Genomic DNA, 14,171 nt, shown 5'->3' with positions numbered 1-14,171 from the left:
CTGGAGAGCTTTAGGCTCCACTGGCTCCATAACCCATTCTTTGTCTCCAGGCTGGAAATACACTAGGGTGGCCTTCTGGTCATACCAGCGTTTCATAACCTCTTGACTGGCCTCGAGGTTGCTCTTGACCTATTTCCAGAAGCGGTGCATCTGGTTGCAGAGGGCCAACATGTAGTTGACACATCCTGGGGAGTGGGGGGGGGGGGTTCTTGGGAGTTTTCTCCCATCCCTCTTTGACAATGCTTAGGGGTCCCCTGACAGGGTACCCACACAGAAGCTCAAAGGGACTGAACTCTACCTCCTTCTGTGGTACCTCTCTATAAGCAAAGAGAAGGCATGGCAAGAGGATGTCCCACTTACGCCTCATAGCCTCAGGCAGGCATGTGATCATGCCCTTTAAGGTCTTGTTGAATCTCTCAATGAGCCCATTGGACTAAGGATGATAGGGTGTGGTGAACTTGTAGGTCACCCCACACGCATCCCACATGAACTTCATGTATGCAGACATGATATTAGTGCCTCTGTCAGACACTATCTCCTTTGGGAACCCCACACAAGTAAAGATCCACATCAGAGTTCTGGTCACCACCGATGCAGCCACCATCCTCAGAGGGATTGCCTCTGGGTAGCAGGTGGCATGGTCCACCAAAAACACGATAAACCTGTTGCCTAGGGCAGTTTTGGGGTCCAATGGACCAATGACGTTGATGCCCACCCTTTACAGAGGGGTGCCAATGACAGGAAGTGAGATCAGGGGAACCCTGTGCTTTTTCCCTGTCTTTCCACTGGACTGGCAGGTGGGACAGGACCTTCAGAATGTATCTGAGGCTGTCGGCATTTGGGGAAAATAAAAGTGGGTGACAAGCCTGGCAAAGGTCTTGTCTTGCCCCAAATGTTCTGTCAGGGGTATGTCGTGAGTCAGGCTCAGTAGCAAAACCCGGTAACACTGGGGGACCACCAGCAAGCTCAGGTAAGTCACCCAGGGTGGCAATGTCTTCCCCAGTTGGCTCAGGGGCCTCCTCTTCAGGGACCCCATCAACTTCCACTGTGGGAACTCTTGGGACCGGTTTCCCACACCTGTTGCCCCTCTCCTTGGCAGCTGTCTGGGCCATTCTTCCAGGCTCTAGAGCAGAGGTCTTCAAACTGGGGGGCGGGCCCCCCTTGGGGGGCCTCAAGTGATCCCGGGGGGGCGCCAAACTCTGGCCAAAAGAAATATTATACAGATAACATGCCTTTGTTTTAAGCAGAAGCATGTTATTTCAGTTTTAAAAAGGTAACAGTACTTAACTGCCATGTTTAAATAGGTTTAGACCTATTTAAAAATTGCCATCTTTCTAAAATAATTGTGAAAAATTCTGAGGGGGGGCCCAATGATTTTTATTTTTCAACTGGGGGGGCCATTAAAAAGGCCATTAAAAAGTTTGAAGACCACTGCTCTAGAGGCTCTTGACTTCTCTCCCGAGTAGCCATGGACCTTGTGGTCATGCAGACTCAGGCAATCTCATCATCTCCAAGTGAGACCTTAGCTCTACCACCCTCCAGGTAGTGTGCTCAAGGTCAATGCCTAACAGACAATCTACAGGCATGGCAGGACTCACAGCTACTTTCAGAGTACCAGAGACCCCCCCACTCAAAGCAAACCAGAGCAACCAGTAGATAGCTCTCAAGATTGTCGGCGACTATTACTTGGTGGAATGTGTTCCGCAGGACCTGGTCTGCTGACACCAGCTGACACCTGACAGTAGTCATGCTGGCTCCTGTGTCACGCAGCACCTCCGCCTGTTGCCCATTAATGGTGACCCACTGCCTATATTTAGAAGTATTGGCAGGCATGTGGGCTTTTGGCACCATTTCAGCATCCCCCAGGGACACTAGGGTTACCTCAGTCTGTTCTCCAAAACTAACTGGGACTACCTCCTCCCAGAGCGCTACACTAGCCAACCCAGGTGTGTGCCCACCTGTGGGGGGCTGTGCTCTCTTTGGACATTTGGAGTTGCCCTTAGAGTGACCATATTTGGAGCACTCTGCACATTGGGGTACAAACCTCCTTGTCTTATCGTCAAAGAACCCCTTCTTTTTAGAATCAGACTGGGGCTGGTTACCACTATTCCCTTGGGAATTATTTTGGAGGCCTTTAGAGAACTCCTTATTTTTAAGTTTTTCTTCCCTCCCTTTCTTCTGTTGGGGACCCTGACCACCTTTGCTGGTGTCCCTGCCAGATATCTTTTTGGACAATCTGGTGCTAGCTCAGAGGTCCGCTTCCTCAGCACGCTTCCTGGGAGTAGTCAGCTTACTGTCACCAGCTGCTGGCACAACTCTGTAAAGCAAATACTTGGTATATGCTCACTCAGGATTTAATTATACTACCTAACATAATCACTGACTTTACTGCCCTGCACCCAGCCATTCAGTGCCCTACTGGAAAAATCAATAAAGTCTACCCAGGTTTGGTTGGTTAGCTTACTAATGTCCCTGAATCTTTGGTGATATTTTTCAGGGATCAGTCCAAATTTGGCAATCAAAATGGCTTTCATAGGGACATATCTGCTCTGGTACCCAACCTCTAGTGTAAGAAGTGTGTCCCTCCCAAGTATTGGCACATGTTTCCACAAACCCGCCCCCCCAGTACTCTTCAGGAACCCCATGTGCCCTCAGTGCAACTTCATAAGCAGAAAACCACTTATCAATGTCCTCTCCCACCACATAACTTGGCACCAAATCCTTGGGCATACAAACCTTTTTGTCTCTAGCAGGTCCTGTAAATATGCTGCCACCATCACTGCTGAACTCAGACTGCCTAGACTTGAGCTCCAGCTCTTTCAGACTCAGTTTGTGAGCCAAGATACATTTCTTTTCTGCCAAGCCTCTGCTCTCCTCTGCCTCTATTTGTAACCTTGCCAACTGCAGCTGGAATTCTCTCTCTTCTCTCCTTTTATCTGCGGTCAGGCAGTGACTGAAGACAATGCTTCCAGGTTTCACAGCAGGAACAAATCCAGGGGTATCACCTCCCCCACTACTGTTGGTAGCTCCTCGGGAGAGCCAGCACCCTGCTCCCCCAACTTATCATGCTCTTGTGAGCGGGCTTCTGCCCAGGCCCTTCGTGCCTTTTGGTACTCCTCCTTCTTGGAGACTCCATAGGTAGGTACCCCCATCCCCTTGCAGAAGCTCTTCAGCTGGTAACGGTGTATCCCTCCAGCTTGGCTAGGTCAAACTCTCCAGCTCCACTTCTGGACCTAGCCAGGGACATGATGTATTGGATTCTGATTAAAGAATATCAAGCAGGAAAATTTGCAGGAAAAAGAAAACAAATCAAATTGATCTTTGACTTTCGGTGGGTAGTGTACACGTAGCTATTGTATGGCACTGCACAAACACAAGACCTATTCTCACCGCTGATGCCCAATGTTAGAAATGGGGTCTCTAGTTGACAGAGGTATAAACCCTTGTCCAAGTAGGGAACACAATCCTAGTTAGGGTAAGTCACAACACAATCCAAATTATCCTGTGTCCACCTTTTGGTAGCTTGGCACTTAGCAGTCAGGCTTAACTTAAAAGGCAATGTGTAAAGTATTTGTGCAGAACTTATATAATAGCACAGTGAAAACACCACAAAAAGATATCTCATCAATTACTATTTTACCAGTCAATGCCAAACTTTCAATATTTGTGGTAATTATGCTACTGTAATGTCTGGAAAAATCCATTAAGCTAATATTGCTTGGAGTTTGACACTGCTGAGTATATGAAGGTATGCACTTTGGCACTTTTAGATCTCGCAGCTAGCCATCTGGTTCTTTTCTATCAGATATCAACCACCACCACAATTTCATTAAAATGCACAGCAATGAGTCTAATCTTTTATAGGGCACAAGGGGCAGTAAAAAGTGAGGAAGTATTTTTCATTTTACAGAGCTTCTGAGGGCAATCATGAGGCAATCTGGTTTACTGTATTTATAGACCTAGTTACATCTTCTAGTCTTCTATATCTATATTGTACTTACTAGAAAATTGACGAGATCAATAATTGCATTTCCCCTATTGCCTGCAATGAAAAAATATGTTAGAAAGTGCTGCCCAGATATAGATGAAGCCAAGGTTTCCTTAATAGGCACCTGGAACAAACAACAAACGAAACAGGTAAGTGAACCCCTGTGTTACATTTTGGGTGACCAGTCGAAATATGAGGCAATGTGAAAACATGTGATTCTTTTAGGTGAAGAGTGAGCTGACGTTACAAGCTCACACCAGTCTCCACCTGCCAACCACCTCTGTATTCACCTGGTTTCCAAGGAGGAGAGCTCTAAAAGAGAGGGTTTTCATATACTAATCATTAGATCTTGTAACACATTTTGTTGTGGTCTCAGAACTAACTTACTGAAGTCACTGCCCATAGCGCAGTGGTCAGATTCACAGTAAATCTCATATGGGTGGGGTGCTGCTGAAACAAGTGGGTGGGGCTTCTCTCTATGCCTCACTCATTGAAGGTGGAGATGGTCCTTTAAATGGAGATATAGAAGTGCAGGTACTCTCCAGTTAGAGTACCTGTTTGCTCCTGAGACGTGCTGGTACTCATCCATTGTCATGTATTTCAACAGTCCTGAGAAGTGCAGGTACTTTCCCTTTCAAATGTAAGAAGTGCAGGTACTCAGTACCGGAGACTACCTGCCCATTTAAAGCACTGGATGGAGGGAGAGATGCCGCGGCACAGCGGTTCAACAATGACTGTAAAACTAAAAGAGTGGGCTTGTAAACTTGAGCAGGCAACAGATGAGAGTGTCATCCATCGCGTATGCAGAGGTAGTGCTCGCAGCAAGAATTTACTGGTGAGGATTCCAGTCTGGTGTAGGCAAAGTTGAAGAAATGCTGAATCATAGTAGGAGGGACACAGACTTGACTGTTTGCGGCAGTGGAGTATGGAAGAGCGCTGTAGAGGAGAGTGTTTCAAATGAACCTACATTGAGGTGCTGAAGGCAGTGAGCGTAAGCATGATCTGGTCTGGTGTATAAACCCCTTTTTTTAGCCACTGTGGTGCAAATGGTTTTGATGCCTAAAGCTTGGGGTTCGAGGAAATTTCTTTTGAAGACGGTCTGACATATTGTGATGAGACTTTAGTCCCATGACAGGGTGAGATACTCCCCTGCTGTCGGCAAGGTGAAGTATGTAGAGAGGATCCTTTGGTAATATCAGTATTACGCCAGCATATAAAGACTAGTTAAAGTCTGCAGCAGTTGACTTCAGTGTACCTTTATAGTGCAGTATAGCAATAAATGAAACCGCATACCCACTGCAATTCTCCTTCAAAAACAGAAGCAGCTTGCCATAAATATTTATTCCAGAAGACTGGTTTGCCTGGCCATGTGGAAACTTGTTCGAACATCATAATAAAGCCTATGAACACAAGGAAAATACCTAAAGGTTTCATGTTACAGTATATGGAGTCGCCCAGCCAGGAAAATTCCCCTTGTGCCGGCCTTTCTATGGATCCCATTCCGGTGTAATGCCCACAAACCCAGACAACTCTTTCACAAGGAGCATTGAGAAGAGAGATCAAGCCCCAGGTCAAGCACCAAGTGTGGGGTCTCAAGACATGCAGGTGGAAGTACTAGAGACAAGTAGGTCTTATCCTCCTTCATCTCAGTGTAATTTTAAATAAAGATGCAAACCCGGAGACCGTACTCAATTCTCCTCTCAATGCAACTGCCCTGTCTGTAGGGGCTACTGAAGCACGCAGTGTGCTGCTTTTGCAGAACCCAGTATTCTAGACAAATTAGATTGTTTTGTTCAGCCCTATCTCCATCAAAGCACCAACGGATTCCATTAGTTTTCAGACATCTGCAGTCTCTTTCGAGCTCCTCAAAAACTCGGTTGCCACTCCCCCGCCTGTTTTTTGGTTATTCGAGACAATTTTACAGGAGAGTATAGAATTTAAGACCTCAGAGGATTGGAAACTGACAATTCTGTTGACTCAGCTAGCTGGCATTGTGAATAAACTTACACTCTTTGCTGAAAGAATGTGAGGCAGAACGGAGTATCTCAGACCTGAAGATCAGCAAGGAAAGTTCCAGAAATGTTATTAACATTTTGAGAAAGAAATTAATGCCTTAAAGGAAAAGCAAGAAGAGATAGAGAATCACTCATGCCATTCTTATTTCAGGTTCACTCAAAACACAGAAGGTCCGGGAGGGATGATTATGCTAATTGAGCAGATAATACAAAAATACATTATGCCCAACTTCACAGCAGACCTTACAATTAAGAGAGCTCATCCAGCCTCAGGACAAATTCGGAACCCACACTTGAAATACCCATGAACAGTTCTGGTGAACTTCTCAGACTGTTGGATAAAAGGACAGATACAACAGAAGTCTTTTGTCTCCCCAGAAGAGATTTCTTTTCAGATCTTCTCAGACATTACCGCAGCAGCAGCTAAGAAATGGAAAGACTTTCAAAATGTGTTGGACCCGTGCAGATCTGCAAAGAGTGCAGGCTTCACTTATACAGCAGTCCAAGCTGAAAGTTCTGTATAAGGGTTGCTTTCAAGTTTTCACCTCTGTTGAGCAAGCACAAGTATTACTGAAGTCACTATATAACTCCTCAGTGGGTTGAGGGTAGTAGAGGAGCAGTTGTGCTATGCTTCGCCTGGGTCAAATCATGAGACGATCCTGGTAATACTATTCAGACTATTGATAAGCTAGTTCTGTATACCCCCTTTCCGCACAGTATGTACATTTTTGTGGTTTTTTTTGGGAAGGAGTGATAAGGTAGTTTCAATATCCCTCTGACCCCCCAGTGGACGCCTGAGTGCAGTTCCATTCACTCGATGAAGGAGGCAGAAGGGTTTTTGGGGACAGGGAGCGTGGGAGCAGGGATGGGAGGTGCAGGAAGGGCAGGATGAAGGGGTGATTGAAGTTGAAAAAAGTGGATAAATCATAGTTTCAAGACAAATATGCAGCTTTTGGAATAATCATGAAGAGATGATTAATTTCTGAATTCTGGGGAAAAGATGTTTAATTAGCACTTTAGGTAGTAAACTTCCTTCATGCGCTGCTACACTTTGAGCACAATGTACTCTGTGTTTTGTATGTACTGTATGCACTTTGCTTTTTATGCCTTTATGCATACTGTAGTTTTGCATATTGGCACTTTTGATATGGTTAGTTGCTTTTGACAAGCTGAGGGAAATTGAAGGAGGGCCCCGGAACAGAAATTGAAATGAAATTAAGGTTCTAAACTGTTTTTTTATATGTTCTGTCTTCGTCAGAGAAGAAGGCGAAATCAGCACCTTAACACATTCCTCACATATTTGGCACTTTATAGCAACGGCACTTTTAAGCATTTGTTTTATATCCTTGATTATTATAGTTGGGCTTGGGCAATGGGGATATAGGCTCCGATGTTTTTTAGATATTGAGTTATAAGAGATCTTACTGCCTCTACGAGACAGAAATTCCGGAAATTCAATCAAATTAGGAAAGGACTTCTTGTTTGATGGTAATGGCTTTGATAATAAATGCAAAAAGCAAGCCATAGAAAAACGGATAATAGGACATGTCTCAGACAAACTTTTTATACAATAGACCCACCCATGTAAAGAACTCAAAACCTTGCCAGTTTTAGTATGTTTCAGTCATGGTCAGGGTTTGAAAGCATTCCTTTCTCACCTGCAGTACATTTGTGTGCGTATTTAGATAAATAAGGGCCAGATGTAGCAAAGGGTTTTTCCCATTCTGTGTCAATGGGAAAATGTGTTCGTACATATGGCCCTAAGTATCTGCAGATGGAGATTGTGGCTTCCCAGGTGAATAAGGAGGGCAGATGGGCTTGGGTTAATGGCGCAATAGCTGAGTCTCTCTTTACATTCGCCACAATCTATGCTCCAACAGAAGACCATCCTGGGCCTTGGTTGACTTGTTTCAGGTGTTTATGGTCTTCCCTGGTGCAGTGCTTTTAGGAAGAGATTTTTATTTTCTCCTGAATCTAAGCCTAGATTCCTTCACAGTGAATTGCAGGCAAACTAAAACTGCCAAGACATTAGGGCAATATCATAAAAGTTTGAATGCGGTCGTTCCCTGGGAGAGAAATTCCATAAACAATGTGAATATACATATTTTTCAGCTAGCTGCAATGCTGGATTTCTTTTTGTTTTCTGAAAATAGAAATGCATATAGCTGACATTCGACAACCTCTTGCCTTCTAAAGTGGGTTTTCAATAGATCATGTCTGGAGGAAGAAGTTTGATTTACAGAAATCGAACATTAAATTACCCAGTTTTTCTCTTCAATATGTATTCAGCAAATTTAGAGATAGTGTGAGATGCATTCAAGATGTTGTGAAGAGAAATTCAGAAATTCCAAACATAAGAGGAAGAGTCTAGGGGACCAATTAGAACAGGCCCAGGAGAAATGTCTCCATCTTAAAAATAGCTCTAACCATCAGCAATTCAAGCAGGTAAAGAAAGAAATGCGTAATTATTTACCATACGGCTTTGAACCAAACCAAGAGCTCCTATATGCAGCAGGTTTATGAAGAGAGAGACTATTTAAGGCAGGTTTTAGCATGGCAAACCTGTGAAGAGCATCTAAAAATGTAATTAAATCACTTTTTTTAATACAGAAACCAATTGGCGGGCCAATGACATTAGGAGTATCCAAGATACAGTGTATCAACATTATAGTAGGATATATTACCATACACAGTCTTTGGAATGTTATTGAAATGAAATATTTTCAAAAAGTCTTCCAATTCCAGCTTTAGGTCGACAACTAAGGGAAGCCATACTGGATACGGTCACACTGGAGAAAGTGGATACTATTATCAAATGTTATCTAGTCGAAAAGCATGTGAAGAAGACAACCTCCATGTTGAGTATTTTTTTAATGCAAAAATAATAAATCCATATATTGTATAGCTTGCAAATCATATAATACGGAGAGGAAGTGTTCTCCCATCTTTCAATAAGGCAATAGTTGTATGTTTTCTTGAATAGAATAGGTCTCCAGAAAATCTAAAATCCTATAGACCAATCAGTTTGCTTAATTCTAACAACAAGATTATTACGAAAAAACACTCCAACTGATCAAGTCCATTACCCAATACTCTACCAGTCAACAGCAATAAACCACCCATCACCTATTAACTGATAAGGCATGTAATAACTGTTGAGACCTGCCACCTACCACTGGCCAATGGAGTGCTATAATTTAGTCCACCACTCCGGGTTCCAACTAGCTACATACTATGACCAATCCTTGGCATCTCACAATGAAAGTCATATATAGCTGTGATTCCCAGACATTTTAGAACCACAACCCAATTATTAGAATGACAAATGGTCGCAACCCACCTACCTTTAACGGACATGAGGTGGGACGATTTTTTAATGTAACAGTAGACATGCTTTCAAATTGCTGTGAATTACCACATTAACATACTCTTTACATTTTTTTCATTCCCCCACAACAGTAATTGTCTGTAAATGTCATATCCTTGACCACTGCCTTCCATGTGCCTTTGTCAGATGGTGGCCAAGATATTGATCTGCCCATAAAAGTAGCAGATGGTGAACTGCTCTGGAGTTGGAAAATTTTTCAGCATGGGGTTCCGGTTTGTGGCATCTGTTCACTAAAATCGCTAGGCATCTGAAAAATCTTGGGGTTGATACCAGAGATTTTAGAAGATATGAAACACCCCTTATGCAGCATAGTATGGGGTAAGGCCTCATATCCATTTCTGTGTTAAAACAAGGCCCAGTGGTGCATTCTAAATCACAGTTTTATATAGCTCAACCACTGGCTAACAGCACTGAAGCACTTTACATAAGCATTAGGTTACATTACATAAGGTCAGATTAATTTTATTTAAGCACAGAAAATTAACTGTTTTGCCCAAAGCTTACGCCGAAACTTGAACTTGATTTTCCAGGTTCAAAGTTGACAGCTTTGGCCATTAGGCCACATCCATGTTTCTCAATTTATGTGTGAAAGTCAGACACAAGTAGGATGATTGGGTCTGATTATGTAAAGCAAGCACATTTTCCGTTGAAATGGCTTTGTGAAGTTACAAAAACAGCAGCAAAAATACAAGAATGTTCGGAGCCTTGCTTGGACGTACTCGCAATAATTATTTTTTTAAACTGGATTTAAGGACATAGCTCAGCACCTTTTCAGCAGTGGTGCTGGAACAAATGTCAGAGTGGGGTGCTGACATCACAGTTGCATCAAGTGGCATTTGCTGCATAATTCTACGTGTAGATTCTGGTGTTCTATGTAACAAACATTTTGTAAAAAACTGCATTAGAGGACAACTTACTGATTATAACATTTAAGCTATTTATTCCAGGATTCCTGGGAAATAGTCAATTCCACATACGAATGCCACATTTGAGTCACTTTCAAAACTGTATCAATCTCTATTACTGTGTCTGATGTGGTTTTCCAGTAACTAACTGATCTATAATTGTAGTGGTTTCACTAAAATCCTCAACAAGCTCTGAGCTCTCCTTTATTAGTTCAGGATCAAGTTCATTTAAAAACTCCTTAACTCGATTATATGACCAAAGGATGGAGGACAAAGGGGGTGATTCTAACCCTGGCGGTCGGTGATAAAGCGGCGGCCAACCCGCCAACAGGCTGGCGGGCCAAAAAATGGAATTCTGACCCTGGCGGTAACCGCCAACACAGCCCGCCACATTAACACTCCGCCCGCCGCGGCGGTACAGACAAACAGTGCGGCGGTCACCGCCAACAGGCAGGCGGCAGACAATGTACCGCCCACAGTATCATAACTCACCAATCCGCCACCTTTTCCGGGGCGGGAGCCCCGCCGATAAAAACACGGCGGAAACAGACTACGAACGGGAAAACGCTCACCTCTACGCACTCCACGAGGAAGGAGGACAGCATGGAACCCGAATTAAACATACTACCTGCTCTCGTCTACCTGCTCATCTACCACGAGTACGAACGCCGGCACAGACGACAACGGTGAGTACTGCACCTACGACACACGGGAGGGGGGAGGAGGAAAGCTTACGGCACACACATATGCGACCCCCCCCCCCCCCAAACCATGTACACACCAATGCAGAGCAACAAGTCACAGTGACATCACCCAAACCCCCCTGATAAATGCAAAGACATAATTAAATTGTGAATAAAAATTTATGTACAAAATAGGCTCTGAAAAGTTATGGTCAACTAGCCAAAAAATCAATATCAAAATAAGTTTATATACAGTGCAATGGATAACCGAGGCAATTAGTCCTGCACATCAAAAGAAAATCGAAGTGTCCGTGGGCCAAAGTGTAACAACACAAGGGCAAAGCCCACACAGGAGACCTGAGTCCTCTGGAGAGAACACTGCAGGGGCATCTGATGAAAAAACTACAGGCACCTCAGGGGGAAGGGAAGGGGGGGCACCACAGCCACATGAGTCCACGACGCCAGAGCCACGAAGGGGCCACCATGCCTACTGTGCCATCCTGGGGAGTGCAAAGCCACAGTCTCTCAAGTCTCTACAGTAGGTGGGTTGCCCACTGTTCCATCCTGGGGAGTGCAAAGCCACAGTCTCTCAAGTCTCACAAGTGGGTGGGTTGCCCACTGTGCCATCCTGGGGAGTGCAAAGCCACAGTCTCTCAAGTCTCACAAGTGGGTGGGTTGCCCACTGTGCCATCCTGGGGAGTGCAAAGCCACAGTCTCTCAAGTGGATTACAGTCTCCACTGGTCAAGGAGGAGGCATGGTGGGCACAGTGAACCGTTAACAGTGCATGCAGGAAGGGCCCAGCGGAGCGGTGCTTGAGACGGCGGGGCCCAGCAGAGCGGTGCTTGAGACGGCGGGGCCCAGCGGAGCGGTGCTTGACAGGAAGGGCCCAGCGGATCGGTGCTTGAGACGGCGGGGCCCAGCGGAGCGGTGCTTGAGACGGCGGGGCCCAGCAGAGCGGTGCTTGAGACGGCGGGGCCCAGCGGAGCGGTGCTTGACAGGAAGGGCCCAGCGGAGCGGTGCTTGAGACGGCGGGGCCCAGCGGAGCGGTGCTTGAGACGGCGGGGCCCAGCGGAGCGGTGCTTGAGATGAAGGGCCCAGCGGAGCGGTGCTTGAGACGGCGGGGCCCAGCGAAGCGGTGCTTGACAGGAAGGGCCCAGCGGAGCGGTGCTTGAGACGGCGGGGCCCAGCGGAGCGGTACTTGAGACGGCGGGGCCCAGCGGAGCGGTGCTTGAGACGGCGGGGCCCAGCGGAGCGGTGCTTGACAGGAAGGGCCCAGCGGAGCGGTGCTTGAGACGTCGGGGCCCTGTTCAGCGGTGCTCTTCTGCACGGCGGGGCCCTCTTCAGCGGTGCTCTTCTGCACGGCGGGGCCCTGTTCAGCGGTGCTCTTCTGCACGGCGGGGCCCTGTTCAGCGGTGCTCTTCTGCACGGTGGGGCCCTCTTCAGCGGTGCTCTTCTGCACGGCGGGGCCCTGTTCAGCGGTGCTCTTCTGCACGGCGGGGCCCTGTTCAGCGGTGCTCTTCTGCACGGCGGGGCCCTGTTCAGCGGTGCTCTTCTGCACGGCGGGGCCCTCTTCAGCGGTGCTCTTCTGCACGGCGGGGCCCTCTTCAGTGGTGCTCTTCTGCACAGCGGGGCCCTGTTCAGCGGTGCTCTTCTGCACAGCGGGGCCCTCTTCAGCGGTGCTCTTCTGCACGGCGGGGCCCTCTTCAGCGGTGCTCGTCCAGTAAGTCAAGGGAGCCAGACCTGGCCTGGACTCCCTGCTCAGTCGCCCTCCGACCGTGCTGTTGCTGGACCCTTCGGTGACGGAGTTCTGGGCCCTTTGGTGTTCTCCCTAACACCCGGGATGGGGCTTGTGGGCCCCTCCTGCTCCGCGCTCCTGCTGGCTGACTTCTCCGCCCTGCTGCCCTTTCGCTCCTTAGATGGGGCTCTCGGGCCCTTGCCTCCCCTAGCTGTTGTGGCTGGTGAAGTGGGCGAACTTTGCTCCTTGGGGGCAGCCGTGTCAGTCCTCTCACGGCGGCCCTTTAGTTTCCGGGTCCTCTTGCCTGGGGGGGGGGCTGGCTGTCCCCTTGCTGCTGATTGAAGTGTCACTGCTGGCAAAGGGTGGACTCCAGAACCCATGCACCACAGTGACACTCAAAGCTGGGCTGGTGGTGGCTGAGGTGCTCTTGGGACTCTTTGCAGATGGAGGGGGTGGGTCAGTGGAGGGAAAGAGGTCAAGATTAGCGAGGAAAACTTTCTTAGGACCAAGGTAAAAGGTAGGAGAAGTGGTGATGGGAGTGGAGGAAGATGATGTGGTTGTAGGAGAGTCAGGTGTACTGTCTTTGGGTGCAGGTGCTTGTGCTGGAGGCTGTCGTGAGGTGGATGGCTGTTGGGTGGGTGTCTGCCTGCGTTTGTGTGTCTTGGAAGAGGGGGTGACAGACACAGTGGGAGAGGACACAGGGGACGTGTAAATGGTAGTGGGGGTGGTGACTGCACGTGTGCGGACTGGACTGGAGGGTGTGCTGGTGATGGAAGCACTGGCTGATGGTGGTGTGCATGCAGGTGTGAGTGTAGACGTCACAGGGAGGGAGGAGGGAGACGAGGAGGAGGGGGACACAGAGGTGGTAGTGAATGTTGGAATGTCTGCATCTGGGTGTTGCTTGCGTGAATGCTTGTGGGTTCTGTGGTGTTTGTGTCTGGATGAGCTGCCCTTGGGTGTTGAGGTGTGTGCAGGCTGGTCTGATGGTGTGGATGGGATAGGCTGAGGAACAGGAGACAGAGACAGGCTGGAGGCAGTCAGAAGAGGGAGGCTGGAAAGAGGGACAATGGCTGCCGTCAGTGCTGAGGCCAGAGCATTGAACGATCGTTGATGGGCAGCCTGACCCGAATGAATGCCCTCCAGGTAGGCATTGCTCCGATGCACCTCCCTTTCTACCCCCTGGATGGCATTCAAAAGGGTAGTCTGCCCAACAATGATGGTCTGAAGGAGGTCAATGACCTCCTCACTGAGGGCAGCAGGGGTAACAGGGGCAGGGGCAGGGGCTGAGGTGCCTGGGACAAAGGAGACGCCCACCTTCCTGGGCGAGCGGGCACGGAGCGTAGGCTGAGGGGCTGCTGGGAGGGCGGGGCTGGTGCGCTGGGTGGCGGCTGTACCTGTAGAGGCGGGGGGCCCGGATGTTGCCGCCACCGCTAGGGAGCTCCCATCCGAGGACGTG

Source organism: Pleurodeles waltl, chromosome 1_2, assembly GCF_031143425.1.
Source record: "Pleurodeles waltl isolate 20211129_DDA chromosome 1_2, aPleWal1.hap1.20221129, whole genome shotgun sequence".
Taxonomy (NCBI): domain Eukaryota; kingdom Metazoa; phylum Chordata; class Amphibia; order Caudata; family Salamandridae; genus Pleurodeles; species Pleurodeles waltl.
Note: the sequence above shows the minus strand (reverse complement) of the source record.